At 40.6% G+C, this 17,644-nt stretch overlaps 1 protein-coding gene across 5 annotated transcripts in view; it reads left to right on the top strand.

The window, feature by feature from the left end:
* Nucleotides 1–17,644, top strand: part of HMGA2 (high mobility group AT-hook 2) — a 112,949-nt gene that overhangs the window by 29,790 nt on the left and 65,515 nt on the right. Inside the window, exon 4 of one of the 5 annotated variants that reach the window (XR_011091947.1) lies at nt 11,608–11,729. The exons of 3 other annotated variants lie outside the window; for them this stretch is intronic. The gene's annotated coding sequence lies outside the window, so the exon portion shown is untranslated. Of the gene's footprint in view, nt 1–11,607; nt 11,741–17,644 lie in introns of all 5 variants that reach the window. One more of the 5 variants, XR_011091946.1, reaches the window with a different exon arrangement.

Below are 17,644 nucleotides of genomic sequence, written 5' to 3'. Positions count from 1 at the left end.
GAATGATTACGTGGGCAGCAATGTGAAGCATTTTAATGCAAATGAAAGTGATGAGTGGCATTGGGTGGAAGTCTCTCTTCCCACACCTCCATGGCAGCTGTGGTGGCAGCTGCAGCCGCTTGGCTCGGGGCTCCCTGTAAGTATCTTCTCCTTCATTTTGGGCTCACATTCGTTTTGATTGTACATTCTGTTTTTGATTTCTTCAGCCTTTTCTTTGCATCTTCTTTTTGATAAATGAGTACTCTATCAGTCTATTCCATTAGCCAAAGCTACCTCCAGAGGCGAGTGGGAATGCATTTTATTGTTCATTGGTCAAATATTCATCAGATGTTACGTATGCAAAGCACCCATGCCTGATGAGTATGTGGTAGTAAAAGTATTTAAGTTAAAAAAATCCTTACAGATCTTCAGTGATTCAGGACCTTCATTGGTTTGAGGGACACTCCAGGAGTGCTGTCAGCAACTGTGGTTGAGCAGTCACATAGAAATTGGGCAGATCTGATTTGATGGCAAGGAGTTAGTGAATGAAGGAGGTAGTTTGTGTGTAAATTGGATGCTATATGAGAAAGAATAGATTGACCAGTATGTGTTTTGCAAGTTTCCTAGAAGTGCCTGTATTTGAGCAGTTCTTCTGTATACGTAAATACATAGACACACACTGATATTTTCAAATTGAAGGAATTCCAAAGCAAAAATATTTTATTAAACTGCAATTAAAAAAATAAAATATTATTGCAGTTCAAACTTTTGATTCCTAATGTTTGTAAGCCTGACAGACTCAAAATTAAGGTTATATTTGGGAAAAAAAAACACCACCACCACCAATCCAAAAAAAAAAAAAGTTTTTAAATTCTTCCTTAAGGTCAATCAAGTTTCTGATGTCCTCACAACTAGAATTTTAGTGTCAATCCTTCTCATAAAGACATGGCAGTAGTGACCCCTGATAGAATGCATTTGGTAATGTCACCCTTCATTACAGCTCTGTCAAACATCAGTGAGGACAAACTTTTAACCTCTCTCTGCAGTGAAATCACTTGGCTTTTTTTCTCATTTTGTGATTTTTGCTTCATCCTTGAATAGCTTCACTATCAATCTGAAATGTACATCGTCCTATCATTTGAAAAGAGCTGGCTAACCTTTCTGATTCTGTGTCAGCTGATGGACTAAGTTTTGTCTGGAGTCACTGTGGTAGCTCCTGCTTATGCCCAGCTGTATGGGAAGTGTGCTCAGATCTGGAGAGTGAGTTGTCTGCAGGTCAAGTTCAGCCCTCTCAGGTTGTAAGCAGGGCATCACAGATTTGCACCCCGTGGCAGCAAAGTTATTCAATCTTGTATTTCTCTGCAAATAAGAGTCCATCTTGCTCCTAAATTCATACATAACCCTTACGTCCACAGTCACAAAAATGTTGTACCTATACATGGAAAATTGCAATAAAAATCCTTAAGTTATCTGTGGAATAAATGATATGGAGTACTATGTACAGAATATATCAAATGCATGGAATACACTCAGAGCAATGTTTAATGATTTGGCAAGCAGTCTCAGTCTCCGTGCATGCAGCTAGGGTTGTATTTAATGTGGCGTGTCCTACATGTGGCATTCAGCTCACTGTGACTTTTCCATTAAGTTTTGCTGACATGTGTGCTGCTTTTCTTGAAGTGCTTAGGAAAAGGAAGTTTTGCAGCAACTAATCTCTTTCAGAAAAATAATGATAATGCAGCACTTTACAAAATAAATATGAAAGGTAAATATTTGGTGGGGTTAGTGAGAAGAGTTAAGGTTAGGTAGACTGCCGTAACTGAACAATCCAGTCCTTTACTTGTTGGCATTCTTGTTGAGGTGGCTAATTGCTGCTTCAGTTTTTATTTAAAAATTTCAAATTGATATGCTGCTTTAAAAGGCATCAACTTACCTTACCGAGCAAATGAGCAATGATACACTTTCAAGAATACTTGTTAAAGAGTCATTTCCTAGTACCGCAAAGCAAGGAAGTAATTTTAAATGAGTAACTAGTCGATTTAATAAGTCAGCTAATGTACTGTTTACAGGAATGGAAATAATTTAATATCAAACTAAAATATTTGATAAAGAACCTATTGTACCTTCATCTGTTAGGTTTGAGTCAAGTATTTAAAATATGTGGAAGTGTTTTCTGTGACTTTGGTATGGGTTAATCAGATTTTTACAAATGCATTAAACAGACCGGTTGATCCTTTACAGTACGGTTTTAACAAAAGATTATACAGATAGATGGTAATGTTGACCTTTATTAACATAGCCTTCTGTGGCGGTACGTGGAGATCATTGAATAGTAATGAGGTGCTGATGTAAAAATTTTGTTTTGCCATTACTGCAAAAATGGTTCTTTAGTACTAGAAGGCAGTTAGCAGCACTAAACAATAAAAGCTGTATGCTCAGAAAAAGTCCAAAATTTCAATTCCAATATGTTTGTCTTTTAGGTTGGGCTGCAAAATATTTTTGTGTTTAAAGTGAAGTTAACAAGCTCTTTTACATGGAAAATGTTTTCCTTCACTCAAGCTTTAAACTGTTTCTCTCCTCTATTTGTAAATTGCATCTGTCAGTCAGATGGGAGAAGTATTGCTGAATTATCTTAGCCTGTTCTGATTAAAATCACCTCCTTTATGTAACAGCAGCATAACTTCATAGCTTTAAAAAAAATCTTTTTTATGTATTAAAAGTCAGTGTAGCAACAGTAATAGGTGCATTAGTAGTAATGAGTGATGAAATGAACGTGGAAAAAAAAAGCAATGGATAAGTAGCTGTACTACAGTACTTTCAGTGACTTTTGGTACTTTCTTCCCTATGTAGGGATTTTGCACACATAAAATGAGCATGGCTGAAAATGGAGTATCATAGAAAAGTCATTAGTGATTAATAATAGTGTAACTTAATGTGGCTATAGAATTTGATTTGTTTCTTTTAACAGTTTTTCTAAAGAGGTAGAAAATAATAGAAAAATACGTTCTTAAAGTCCTGTATAATACAACAACAAAAAGAATGTTTACTAAGTACACTAGTATTTGGGTGGTTTTTTTTTATTTGTTTGTTTTTGTGCTTTCCTTCTGTTGCTCTTGATACTGTATTTTTAAGGGTAGTGAGATTCATGACTTTAAAGATTTTTGTAATTAACATCTTCTTGGGTTATTTATTTATTTATTTATTTATTTATTTATTTTTCAGTAAGGGGCTATGAGAATCAGTATTCCAAACAGCATATGAAACGCTTATAGATTTATAAATATTAGCAGAGGTTCAGTATTTTCAGCATGTTTAGTGTAAAAATGAACAAAGACCCAGTAAAAAACAAAAGATAAAGTGGATGTAATAGGAAAAACTGACCAAAGGAAAATTTGTGTTGAATATCAGGAATATTTCCAAAGATCAAAATCTATAAGGCCACAGTGCAGGCTCCCGAGGGACGTACTTGGAAACCCCATTGCTTTGGGTCACTTAGGAGAGAGCTACCAAACTGTGGTGAAACTGGAGCTCAGCTCCACTGTGTCTGCTGGGATGCTGGTGGCTGAGCTGGGCTCAGCAGTGATCACCACAGGTTTCACTGTTGGATTTCCCCACTGCCTTTTGCTGCTCTGGTGGGCTTTTGCTTACCTAGGAGCATGTCAGGTTGCTGGGGCGATGTCCCAGGACAGGCAGTGTCATGCTTTCTTGGTCTAGGAAGCTTTCCACAGCCTTATTTCCTGAAGTCTGCCGGAGTAGCTCCCTCTGTCAGAGCTGTTAGCTTCACAGATGTGAAGCCAGATGGCATCTCCAACCACTGATCCCCTTGGCTCTTTCTCGTGTTCCTGTCATCCCAGAGGGCCAATCCTGAAAGCCGCATGACATGCTGCTTCACTGTCAGACATATGCTTTATGAAGGAAAATGGACATATAAGAGCTTCTACATACAAGGTGTTTTAAGCTGCTCTGGCATATGGAGATCTAAGCACAATAATGAATGTCCACACGTATCTCCCTCCCTGTTTCTTCTTAGGTTTGCAGGGTAAGAGCAAAGTCAGGCGAGAAGCCTGCGATGTCCTGTCTGATGGTTTTGTTCTCTTACAGTCCATGGAGTTGCTTTCTTCTCGGCAGTGAATTTTCATCTTCCTCAGCTAGGTCAGCAGCTAGACATGCTTGTCCCTCTGAAAGCACCCTTCTCTTTCCTGCTAAAGCCTCCTCTTTGTGTGAGTCCTGTTCCTGGCTCCCTTACCTTCATATTTGTAAAAGGTTTTCGCAGCACATAGTTTCATTCTTCTACTCTTTCTTTCGACCCTTAGTTTCTTGTGAGAAATGGAAAAAATCTGGTTGAGAAGAGGTAGAGTAAGACAGACCATCTGACAGTGATTGTGGACACATCAGAACAGCCCACAGATGGGGGGACCGAGCATGCACAGAGGGAAAAGGAGCAAACAAAAGCATGTTCTTTCTCTTTCAGATACAGAGAGGTTAAAAAGGCAATAAAGAAGGATTCATACTCTTTAGACAGTCTAAGGCCTGAGGCTGATGTATAAAAGTAATCAATGTCATACCTGGGATGAGAGAGACATGAATGAATCTTTCCTGTACATCTTTGGTTAGAAGGCCTAGTCCTCTCATGTAAAGATGGGATGATATGACAGGATGGAGTGGCAGATGTGCTGTCAGAAAAGGAGAAGAAAAAATGCAGGGGCAGTGTAGGAGAGGCATCACAGAAAGGGGAAAAAAAAAAAAAGTGGATAAAAAGAAAAGGAAGGAGGAAGCAGACACAAAAGACAAAGTGGAAAGAAAGATAGGCCGTAATCTGTTATACAACATAAAAGAAGGGAAAAGTGGAGCAAAGCCAGAGGGCAAGAAGAAGCAAGAGATTACATTGCGTTACAAAAAATGTACTGAAAAGTCAGTGGGCTTTCTTGCAGTCAGTGGACTAGATGATGTGAAGGGTCTCTCGCAGTTCAGAATTTGTAGTTCTGTGATATTAATGAAGCAGAGTGAGGGAACTCAAAGAAGGGACAGAGTAAAAGGGACTTCGAGTGGAATAAGAAAGACAGAACTCCAGAGGAGGCCTCAGAGTGTCTAAAATGATGAGTTTATACTTACATATTTAATTGGAGAGTAAGTGAAACTCTGGTGTTTAAGACGTTATTCATTTGGGAAGCCGTTCTGAGCAGTCCTGAACGCAGTGCTCATAGTCTGATCAAGAGCTCGGTGCGGTCAGCACAAATGTCCCACTCTACTCCGCTGGTCGTTGGCATGTTTCCAGAGTCTCCAAACCACTCAGCCTGAAAGGCAAATGCAAAACGTTTGCCACGGCAATTTGGCAAGTGTTTCTGAAGCAAAGGAAATAGTAATGAGCATATTTTGCCCACTGACCTGCCCTCTGACTAAAACGGTGGTGTAGGAGGAGAACTCTTATATAACATGAGTGAGGCAGAATATTTCTGCTATTAGTGTCCATTGTTAGAGGGAAAAGGAAATAACACAGAACTGGTTCAAGTATCGTCACTCCACAAACTCTAAACACTGGTATCACTCAAGGAATATTTAGATCACATTCCGGTCTTAGTTACTCAATGCTGCAACATACTTCTGTCACTTCACAGTGCCAACAAGAAAGGCAGCTAACACTGAAGAGTCCAGAACCTATTTTTCAGTTTTGCTTTGTTTCTCTGCCCTTTTGGTAAAGATGGAGTGATTCCTTATAACATGTTTAACCCTAATGGGTACCAGATAACTAGCAACTGTAAGCAAGTTTAGGTCTCTGTAACTAATCAGCAGCTCCTAAAACTCTGACATTCCTTGACCATATCTGGTGCTCTGTGAGTTTCCGACTTCATTTGATCAGTAAGTTACTCTTCATAGTCTTTCTGGAAAGAGAACTGTATCTGTATTTTCACATCCAGGCTCTCCACCCACTTGTGCCATATGTTCCATTTAAAGTTCCAGGACAGGAAGTATAGTAGAGATACCTTTCACTTTTACATCTAATGACAATTAAGTGCTTTACATTGAGTCAGTTTTTCAGTATCCCAGTTCCAGCATTCCACAGCTGGGACTTTCAGTTAAAGAAATGAGAATTAAAGAAGGCTTTGCCTCTATACTTAAGAGTGTTGATTTTGTAATTTTCCTTCATTACTATCCAAGGCAAAAACAGGCAAAATGCCTCTTGTCTGTTGTGGATTTTTATTCCCATGGAAAGATTTTACAGACACAGTCTAAAGTGTTCTAAAAATCATGAGCCTCATTAGGTTCATGTGGGCCCACTTCTCAAGCAGGTCCAAGTCCCTTTTGATGGCTTCCCTTCCTTCTATTGTATCAACCACACCACTCAGCTTGGTGTCATCTGCAAACCTGCTGCTTGTGTTATTGATAAAGATATGTTAGTGTTAGGTCAGAGGTTGGACTCGATGATCTTGAGGTTTCTTCCAACCTAGACAATTCTGTGATTCTGTGATAAAAAACAGCACTGGTTCCAAGACCAGTTCCAAGACACTAAGGGATACGACTCGTCACCAGCCTCCATGCAATGCAAGGCATTATGCTGTTTCCAGCCCAAATGTCATATAGAAGGATGACTTAACTTCTTATATGCTTATCTTGCATGCTGTTTGCCTTTTATTTGTTTAATCTATGGAAGATAAAAACCTGAGGATGTTAGGCCAGAGCTTACAATGCTGTTGGAATAGTCAGAAGTTGAAAGGAAGTATCTCAGAGTAGTATTTATACCAGTCTCATTCATACATTGTTTAGTTAGAAGAAGGAAAGGCTTCACTTTTATTGCACATGTACACAGGTATGCATACAAGAAATGCTGTGCAGTAAAGTACACATGGGCAAACATTTGCCCAACTCTTTTTCAGGTTTGACAATCAGTTCATAATAATTAAGAAAAGATTTGAAAAGTCCAAGCATAACGTAGTACTTGTCACCACATAACATTTACAGCTTCACTAACTGTAGCCAATATCTAACAATTATGAACCTAGCCTTTGCCACTTTGGGCATGGCACCTCTAGCTGTATTTTACTGCTGCTGGGGATGCTTTTATCTACAATTAAAAACACATTTCTAGTCTGTTTTTGAAAAATGGCCCTCATTTTTGTGCCTGTAAATTTGCTTCAGGAAATAATTGTGGGTGCCATTTATAGTACTTAGAACACTAACTACCTGATCACATCTACAAATTAGGCAATTAGACATCTAAGAACTAGAAAATGAACCTATGAAATAATCCTCACAGGTATTTCTAGAAGCAAAATTCCAACCAAAGAATTAATGAGGTCAGGCCCTTTCAATAACAGCAAAAAGCCCAGCACCTCTAAATTAGTTTTCATACAAAATGGTTATTGCCAGAGGTTTTGTTAGGTGAATGATGATACAAATATTTGACTAATCTGGAAAAGCAATGACCTAAAGCAGCATTTAAAAGTATTGACAAAAGCAACATGTGTAGAATATAAATATCTTAATAAAACTAAAAGTATTAATTAAAGGTGCTGGATAAATGGCCTCTGAAAATAGTATCCTGCATGCAAATAAAAATTTGATCATAGCCAGAAGAGTTGGAGGTTGGTCCACATTCTTCCACCAGTTTGCCTAAAGCTGTTAAAGGGTAGCTTTAAATACAGGCTCCAGAGCCTTTTCTCTGAAATCCTCAAAAATGTATACTTGAACTGAGGAATAATATTTATGAGGAGCTGAAGTTTCCCACCCAGAAGCTTTCTTCAGAGTGAATGATTTTGAAGAACTGTTTAATATTGAAATACAGATAAAGGAGCTTTCGAACTTCAATAAACTTGAAGTGAGAAATTGTAACAACCAAATACTGTTCTCTGAAGAAGTCAGATTGAACTGGTAAGAAATTCTCAATCTTCCTACAGCAATGCTCTAGCAGTAGCACATAAAGTAGGTGTTCAGCACCGTAGAAGAAGGTGGCAGTTGTTCCACCTTCCACACCAAGAGAGCTCCAGAACTGCAGACCAGTAGCTCTGATCACCACACCAGGCAAATAGGTATAAGCTATGAGAAAAAATAAGATTTGTAGGGACTTGGGTAAGTATAATATTCATAGGAAGAGGTGCATAAAAATAAGAAAAGAGTAAGCTTTTTTAGAAAGTTTTTTAGAGTTGTGCGTCACAAACCTGTTGGAATTCTCTGAAACAAGACTGGTGTGTGTGTGGCAAAGGAACGTATGTGATATGTCTGGTTTTCCAAAATAGTTTTTTTCAGTGTTATTCACCAAATGCTCTTAAAGGGAATAAGTGGTCAGAGAACAACAGGGTTCTCTTCTGAGCTGCTTTGACAGTGGAGGGGAGGTATCAGTATACTTCTGATAGGAATTATGCCGGGACCTACACTGCTCAAAATTTGTGATTTTGAAGATATAGTTGAGTAAAGTTATGATTTGGTGATGTCAAAAATTGTTTAGAAAGTTAATACTAAAAAGGATTATGATCATTTGAAAAGGATCTCATGGTACTGAATGGGCTTGGCAATGCAACAGCAGGTGACACTTTTTGTTGCTGTCTTCAAGGTAATGAGAAGGAGCTCTGCCTTTGCAGAAGTGAACTCCTACATAGCTGTTTCCAAAGAGGAAAGAGAACTTGGCGTCATAATGGAGTTCATGCAAAATGTCAGCTCTGTGGTAGCCTTGGTCAAAAATAAGAAATAAAATATTGATAATTGTTAGGAAGCAAGTAGAAAACAGAATGCAAAGCATAATTCTGGCATGTACAACTCAGTGGCAAACTAGCATTTTGAATGCTACAAATAATAAGGGACCTGAAGAAGTGCAGATGAATATTAGATTGTCCAAAGGTGCGGAATTATTTCCATACAAGGGGAGAGTAAGTAGACCAGGTCTTCTCAAATGAAAATAAGAGAACTGAAGCAGAAATATGTCAGAGACACATAAATCCAATTAGTTCTGTGACACGAATGGAAAATCATTATTTATAACTTCTCAAAATGTAAGAACTAGAAGACATCAACAGAAATGGTTAGAGTAAAAACAAAAAGAAGTATTTTTTTCACACAACACAGTTAAATCAATGAGTTAATTAGCACAGAAGATTTTCATATAAGGCGTATTTATAGTTTACAAAACAAATTCATAGAAAAAAGTAAGATACAGAAGAAGGATTTATACAGACGTTATACAGAAGGTATTTTTAAACTCAGTAGAGGTAATGCCATCTCCCACTTCAAAAATGCAGGAAGTTTTTATTCCAAAATTCCATATTTGCCGCATTTATTTTTCCACAGCATCCATTACTAGCCACTGTCTGAGCTGGTACTACTCTAGAAATAGATTTTTATTCTGACTCATTGCAAGTGCTCTTACTGTCTAATTTCTAGTTCAGTGTGCTTCTGTATTATGGTAAATATTTCAGTAATAAGAAATGCAACTGAAGTAACAGTTCATACATTCTAAAATGAGGAATAAGTATTTTGATAAATGTAGGGTATCTGGGACCTCTCGACTGGAAGTCCATCCAATTTCAACATATTTTTAAAGGATGCAAAAGTGTAGTTGTTTCAGTGTGCTTTCTGTCAGTTCTTCGCCTGCTTTAGATATGTTAGTATATGGTAGTATGCTATAGGAGAACTTTTCTGGACACTGAATGGAAATACTAGCATTTTTTAAATGAACATGGGTGTAGGACAATTTGTACCACAACAGCACTTCTTCAATTCCACAGTAACATATCTACATCTCTATGTCAGTCATTTTAAATATATATACACCCATCTATATGTATCTGTGAGTGAGAATAACCCTTAGTATGTTGCAAATAGGTTCTGGAGATGAAAAGCTTTCCATATTAATAGCCAAACATTTGCAAATGTTCCAGGTTATACATACATATATATACAGTGATACATAATGAAATGCATTTGTTGGATGGGAAGAACACACTGAGTTTCAGGTGGTATTGTGGTAGAGGTTACATTTGGATTCACTGAAATTCATCCTAATATCACAAGGTGGGACATAATGAATGTAGACAGAGCAGGAAAATAATGCTCTTAACTGCACTGCTCTTCTCCCTCAAAAAGTAACCAAACAACCAAACAAAAACGAGGAATTCAAAGGACCCTTTCAAAGCAATGAGGTAGATACAGCTGTGGTAAAAATCTGTTGACTCAGTCAACTTCTTTCATGGCTGATTTTGTAGAAACACAGTGCAGAGAATGTAAATCCTGTCAGTCGGAAGGGTACCCCTCAGCTGGTGCTGGGCGCTGCGCTGTGCACCCTGTAGGGCTGCCAGGTTCCCCAGGGGCAGGCGGTGGCAGGGGTGCCTTCATCTCAGCCCTCCTCCAGGGCCTGCAGCGAGGGCAGCGGTGCCTTTCCTTTGTGTTGGGAGAGTCCAGGAACGGTAGGGAAGTGCTGGGTTAGAGGGTGTTGTGCAGTACCCTACAAGCACAAGCACTGTCTCTGCCTTATTAGTGGGTTTGTGTGTGTGTGTTTTTTTTTTGTTGTTTTGTTTTGTTTTTTTTTTGTCTGGTTTATGTCAGTGGAAGCTTGCGTGGATTTTAGATATTTTTTTTTTTCTGATGTATTCAGCCAATACAGACTCCCTAGCCTCTATAACATTTGAAAATGTAATCTTTATTTATTGCAGCACTTCCATAAGGGCTTGTAACCTAAGCTGGGATAGATACAAAGCAGGGATATCCCATTTTATAGCCAGTAAAAATCAGGGTCATTGCCTTTGTCGGAGAAGCACAGAAAGTCTTTGGCTCAACCAGGAACAACATCAAGGTCTGCCTGCCCGGTTCCCTGTAGAATTGTTCCTCCTCATGCATCAGACATGGCATCAGAAAAACAAACGCTTTAAGAAGCCTTGGATGAAATCGTGCACGTGTTAAAGTGCAGTAGATTTACATTTTATGAAGCCTCCGTCCAAAGATGGGAGACCAGTTACACATTAAAAATCTGTTTTAAGTTCAGGTTAACTCAAGCTTTAAAGCATTGCCAAATAATGCTGTGCCTGTTAGTGTAGGTCAGTGGTGGTTTAATTTCTTCTTCTTTTTTTTTTAACTATATAGAGAACAACAGGTGCTAATGTGGTGCCAAAGTGGACATAAAAATTTATCCAGGGCTCTGTAGAGAGACAATATCACAACAGCACTCCTCTATTTACCAAGAAACTCCAGTCTCACTTCAGGTGCAGTTACTGAAGCTGTCACAAGAGAAGCCAGATCCCTTGAGCTCTTGTCTCTTTGGCCGAAGGGGCAGTTGAACAGTAGGAAGACCACATTTGCCATCTAACAGATCCTAGGTTTCCCAAAACAGCTGGAATGTTGTCAGGAGCAGCTCAGGGCAAAGACAGGTTGCTGCAAAGCTAATTTAGCTGTGCCTGCATAGGCAGTGCACAATTCCTTAATGGGAACTTAAGCAGCTTAGTTTAAAAAAGCAAACAAACCGTAAACAACAATAAATCCTCAAGAATACGTACTTTGCATGCCTAGCACAAGTCTTGGAAACACTGGTAACTCAGTGAAACAGCCAGAGGCTGTGTTTTTGTTTCTGGTTAATCTCTGTAAAGAGAGAAAAAGGTAGGACCTGCACGACCGTCCCTGGTTTTACCTCATCTCCTCTGCATTCTGCAGAACGAGCCTCGGGGAAAGCCAGAGGTCCTGCGGAGAGACTGCAGCTGAGCCGGTGATGCTTCGCTGGGGAGGATGGAGACTTCACGTGCAGAGACCCCAGGCCGTCACTATTGACAGCACAGGTGTTTCCAAAGTGCAATACGTTCTGTACAGTCACAGGGAAGGCTTGCAGTCTAAAAAATGGAGGGGGAAAGGGACAAAACAGATAAATTAGTATGGTATGTCAGGCCGCTGCGACATTGTTCATCCCCTGTCTTTGGGGCAAAGTTATGTGACTGACATAGGGAAGCTGAGATAGCAGCAGGCTTCTTTCTCGAGCTGTGGACTGAAGGGTATGCAGGATTTTTAGGACGCCTGAGTTCGTGCTAATATCAGGAAAGCATTGAGTTATAAAGAACTGAGTTGTAGAAGGGCAAAGTCAGACTTCACATTTTGCTTGACCTTCAGAGCAACAGAAATCATTACTTACCTAAACAGCTAGGCCGCTCATAAGCCGTTTTATGAGAATATAAAGGTTACGTATGAATTAGCGCACTTGAGAGTATTTGCAAGCTTCTAACTCCAGATGTGCACCCCAGCCATGCTCCAAATCCATGTCCAGGCAAGACACAGAAGCCTCCTACTCTTCCCTCGCCCAAAACACATACAACTCTCAGTTCAAAGGAAACAAGAAGGCATGGGCCAGAAGGCATGCTCAAGCCCCATCCCTGATCAGGACAACTGGCCCACCACAGGATTCAGCCGCCGCCCAGTCTAGACACAGCCAGGGCCAAAAGGGAGCCATGGCATGCTCAGGCTCCATCCCTGACCAGGACAATTGGCCCACCACAGCATTCAGCCACCACCCAGTCTAGACATAGCCAGAGGAAACTTCAGGTCTCCTCCAGACACCACTGAGCATTCCTCAGCCATCCAGGAGGCTCTCCTCTGGTAGCCAAAAATGCAAGTACTGAGGGCGTGGGGAATTAAGAAGAGAGTAGAACTGGAGAAGACACACAAGAGTAAAATGGGTAATTAAAGGTATTGAAGGAATTTCAAGTGAAAAAACAAGTAGAATAGGGCTCCTTGGCCGGGATGGAAGATGAGTGGATAGCATGTGTTCAGAGGGTCTCAAAGTCAGTAGTGGCACACAGAAGGGGAAACGTTCACTTTCATGCTTTTGGTAACAGAACTGGGAGTCATTTAATGAAACTGATAGCTGGTCAGTCTGATGGAAACAAAAGGAGATGTTTTTTCACACGTATACATTTTGAAAACAGGATGCTGAAGCAACTGAAAGTTTTTATGGGAATTCAAAGATTAATTGGATAGATGCAAAGAAGGCGATTTCATCCAGGGCATTTCCATACCACGGCTTAGGTTCAGGATGTCCCAGAGCCATAAACCATTGAAAACTGAGGCAGCATTATGGGAAATATCATTATGTGCTTGTTGTACTCCTACTATTTTCTGTAAGTGTTTCTCCTTGGTGGCTGTTTCAGAAGAGTTGTTGGGCTTCATGGCCTACCTGGCATGTCTGTTCTGATGTTTTTAGGGAAGAGGTAGCAGAGAAAAGATTATCATTCAGGATCTGAATAACAGTGCAGAGATTTTACTAATAACGTGATACGAGTAACCAAATAAACAAGTCATTAGTGTAATTAAGAGTGGAGGATTAACCGTACCATATCACCAGCCACTTGTTTTCATTATGAAAGCTTTTTTAGTGCTGTTCCAACTGTTTGGAAACTCATGGAGGTCTCAGAGCTCCCAGGGGCCAGGCAGTCAGCGAAATCCTGCAAGCACGGTGAATTCAAATGGGCAATAAGCAAAATAAGCGGGATTGGGTCACTTATCCCTCTTACCCCCCGTGACAGTGTTTATTTAGGTCACACGGAAAGCGAATTTCTCCTTTTGCAGGTGTCACAAAATTAGCTCATGACAATCTTCGTACAGGATTTCATTAAGTATTACTTTTGAGTTGTAATTTTATTGGACAGTCAGTTGACTCGTTTTTGACACTATTTCAGAGCTGGAAATTGGGAATTAATCATACTGTGTAATTTGTAGTAAAAATCTGTATTCAATTGCTTTGCAAATACGTATTTATTTGAGCAAGATGCTGCAGCAAAATATACCTGTGGTAGGCACAGGACACAGTGCTCATGGTGGGAGGCAATTTACTATAATTCAGTCCCAGCTGGTGACATCTGCTCTTATGTCATTTGGGGCCTTTCTTGAGCAGGGAGGTTTGTGCCAAACTACGTGTTCACTTGTTTGTTTTATGAGGTGAGAATAAGAGGATGCTAAAGATCATTTCTGCTCATAATATGTGCTAAGACCTTGTGCTCTCGAGGTAAAATGGATTAACATACTGTCTCTGTTAGTTAAAATTCCCATGGAGTTCTTCAATCTTGATATAAAAAAAAAGTAATTTAATAGAAGAATGGAGCTAATTTAGGTCTTTTTAGGCCTTCATGTTGTGTAGATATATAATTTAGTATGGCCTGAATTACACTTACAAGGTAAAAGTGAATTAAGAGTACAATAAAATTAAATATTTTATTTAAAAGTGCCTTATATTTTTGTAATTTCTATTTAAGTAGGCCAACAGAGTGTAGAGCAGATGGAGACAGTCAAGACTTTATAAGTACCGTCAAATGTAAATGTCTAGTGGTAATGTAGAAATAGTTCCTTGGAGTTCTTCTCTGCCCCTTACTTCTTCTGTAATGTCAAAAGCTCTCTCAATCAAAAACTGCATATGTGATTTTGAAAAGTGCCTCAGTGCTTCCTGTATATAATTTATGTAGTTGTACAGAAGTTTTGCTAAAAGAGAACATCTACACCAGGCTTCATGAGATTGGCCGAGAATCATGAGCAACTTGAAAGAACAGCAGCTTTTATATTTGCCTTCAGGATTTTGAGCTTTTCCATTAAAACGCCTTAATGATGATGTATTTTAATATTCTTATATTTGCATTTGGCTTCAGCATCTGAGATTTTAAGAAAGAAGTTCACCTAGTATCCCAGGACCCATTATGGAGCTTAGCGTGCAAGTCTTTCGAGGTAGCAGCTCCCAGCTGCTTTCCCGCCAGTCACCACTGCCATCCTCTGTGTTCTCCTGTTTCTGTCACCTGTGTCACTGGTCCCAGGGCCCAGCTTTCTCCTCTCCCTGCCTCTTCCCTGTCCCATCAAAGTGACAGAGATCTCAGCCTGATCATAATGCCTAAGCAAGCGAGTCTGGGCTCCACGCCACGTCTCACCTCTGTTGTTGCCACACCTCACGCATCAGGAATGCTGCATTTCAGTGTCAGAACAACAACAAAAAAAAATCTCCTTCTAAATGCAGCGCACAACCAGAAGTGGTGGTTGCTTTCTTTGTATGCTTTGTGCAGCCCCCAGGCTTGGAAGGCTTCGATCCAGACTGCTTCGCTCACTGGCAGCAGTGATTGTTTTGACTGGCATAAACCAGGGCACTGATACGCATATCCAAGCCCACAAGGACTCCTTCAGGGAGCAGAAGTGGCAAGGTAGATATCAGAAAAGTCTTTCCCATTCTGCTAGAATGACCTGTACACAGAAATCTCTCCAGAAGGGTTTTTTGACCCCTACTACATGCTCAGCAGGCTGCACTGCAGACTGCAGCAATTCCAAATAAACCATTTCAGCCCAGCATACGAATTACTTACTTGACTGCTTTGGTATGTTGTATAAAATATGTATTTAGGGCAGAGATTTTTTAAAAACATATCTCTGCAGAGTTTAAAGAAAGCTGCTTCTTCGTAGCTGTGCAAATCTGCCCCTTAAAGATGGAGGACCAAGTCCTGCTGCGAATGGAGCCATGTTAAAAGGTGACCAGTAGGGTGAGAGGCAGAACAGAACACCAGCTCTGTCTCTCCTCACTTATTAGGAAAAATGTAGCAATACAGAGCCACAGAAAGATTTCTCATTACAGAGGTGGTACTGCTTTTTTTCAGTACTCTCCAACAAATTTGCTGGTACATTACTGGTTACTAACACAAGCAGTAAAAATATCTGAAAAGCACCAAGCTCCACCAGCCAGCTATATTATTTCTTCTTCTTTATGGTGTTTTTTAGTCACTAGCTTGCAGACATGGATAACAGACCGAGCAAATCCAGGAAAGCCTGGTTGCCACAGGCAGGACAGGGATGCATGGTTGTGGTGTACCCTTTGCAGCTGATGTCCCAGTGGTATGTACACTGGTGAGGCAGGATGTAGATGAGGTAGATGATGGAGTAGGCGCAGTGCTGGTGTGTCTGCCAAGCAGTGTGTCTCCTGAGACGAGATGAGGTGATGTAAAACAGGAAAACTCCATCCATGGTGAAGCTCATTGCAACAAAGAGTTTGATGGTGTGTCACAGGTCATCGCTCCCAACATTTTGCTCCCTAGGGCTGGTGCTGTGCTGTGGTGGCAGTGATGCATGGAGAAAGCTGAATTTGAGCAGCCTGTAGCTTATAGCAAGGCTAGGCATGCTTCATTTTAATCACTGGCTGGTAAAGTGCCCATGCGTGGGCTGAGCATCTTGGATACCTGCTTGCCATTTTGCCCACACTGTGAATTTTCACTAATGTCAGTGTAATTCAGCATGAAACAATTATTCTTGTGCTAATTTCTACAGTGTCAAGCATCATGTGAATTCTCTCTAGAAGGCATGCTCTCCAAGCAGAGGAAGAGACATCCAGATCCTTATGCATGTGGAATATGTACCTGCTAAGCTGCCTTTTTATGACTGAGCATGTTGGTCATTACTCTTTTATTTTCCCAATCAGACTGGCTTACTAGGAGATCAGTTGCCTGCCAGCGTTTCTTTGTAGAAATGGAAGATATACGCTAAAAAGCATCCAGACATGGTAACCTCATTTTTTAAAACATTAGTAAGATTTTAAAGAGCCAAACCAATTATTTTTGAAATATGGTAAAAATCGTTTGCTCCCTGGCTAACAGCTGTGCATGCCAAGTTCTGCTCAGTGAGCCAGTTTTACAGCCAGCTGTAAACTTTCGAATTTAAGGGTTTATGATGGAAACTGCAACTCTTGCCTTCACCAAAGCTGTGCAGACACCCCACGGTAATATTGATTTAATTACATGCTGCATAGTTATTACTGGTAACAAAAGCAAAGGGCACACAGCATTTTAGCGTCACACACAGTGCTTTTATTTGGGATACTTGGCAGGTGAAAATCTGAAGGGCAGAGCTAGAACTGGAGGCTCTAAGCTGTTTGAAATCACTCCTTGCAGCACTGGTTTGTGAAGTGATTTATTTGAGCTGCAGCCTATAGACCATACATCACCTTCCTGGTTGGCTTTGTTGGCACCTTGTCACATTCTTGCGGGCTTGAGGAATTCATTGTTCTTGTTTGAACTGATAAGAACAAAAAAGGATTTTCTGCCTGAGACCTTGGGAAAGGCAGAGGGGGAGGAATGTTGACATGAAACAGCAGGGCTGCACTTTCCCAAGCCTTTCAGCCAGCGCAGCAGCCCGCATTCTTCAATTGCTGGGGAGCCCGGGCTGGAGGTGTGCTGATTGCCCCTTTATTTGCTGCTGCCCAACAGCAGGGCCCAGGGAGGTGGTGGGAAGAGGAGTGAGCAGGGCAATGGATGCTCCCAGGAACCAGGACAGGATTGCTCTGAAGGGAATCTCATGAAGTATCAGGCTGCAGTCACTGTGAGGGGTGTGAGACGTGGAGTGTAGCTGGGTTTGGGCCAGTCCTCTGAAAGTCACCGCGTTGCACGTGTGCTTTCGGGGAGAGGAGCTGCACCGATCCTGCTTCCTCCGCTGAGTCCTTGAATGCTTAAGGGAGGCAGCCCACAGCTCCTGGCTCAGCAGGATGATGAACTTGGATTGGATAACGGATATTGACAGCACTGCTTTGCCTCTTACAGACTTGGTAGCAAGTGCTTTTATAGACATGGCATTGCATCGCTATCCTGGGGATCAAAATTCCTTTTTTTTTTCTCATCCTTCCTCAATGTTACGAAAAAGATGCACTTTCTCGTTCCTCCTGAAACCACAGAAGGTTACTGCAGGTGCTTGA

Source organism: Anas acuta, chromosome 1, assembly GCF_963932015.1.
Source record: "Anas acuta chromosome 1, bAnaAcu1.1, whole genome shotgun sequence".
In the NCBI taxonomy this organism is placed as follows: Eukaryota; Metazoa; Chordata; class Aves; order Anseriformes; family Anatidae; genus Anas; species Anas acuta.
The sequence above is the reverse complement of the archived record's forward strand: the minus strand, read 5'-3'. Positions and strand labels throughout refer to the sequence as shown.